Consider the following 273-nt stretch of genomic DNA (forward strand, 5'->3'; position numbering starts at 1 on the left):
CTAGCAACGGGACATACCTATAATTGTAATTGCCAAACATAATTAAACTTAAACGTTTTAATAACAGAAGCATTTAATAGATTAATAATTAATTTTGTATAATTGTCCGAATGTGCACATCTTACATAGTATATGTCTTAATATCGCTTTTTTATAATATTGTGATACTCCTTTAGCCACATTTCGATAATCCGACAAAAAGTGCAAAAATTTAAAATATCCAAAAAAATCATTTTCATATGTTTGCAATATAACAAAAATACAATGTAAGAT

Source organism: Trachymyrmex septentrionalis, unplaced genomic scaffold, assembly GCF_001594115.1.
Source record: "Trachymyrmex septentrionalis isolate Tsep2-gDNA-1 unplaced genomic scaffold, Tsep1.0 scaffold74, whole genome shotgun sequence".
NCBI lineage: Eukaryota > Metazoa > Arthropoda > Insecta > Hymenoptera > Formicidae > Trachymyrmex > Trachymyrmex septentrionalis.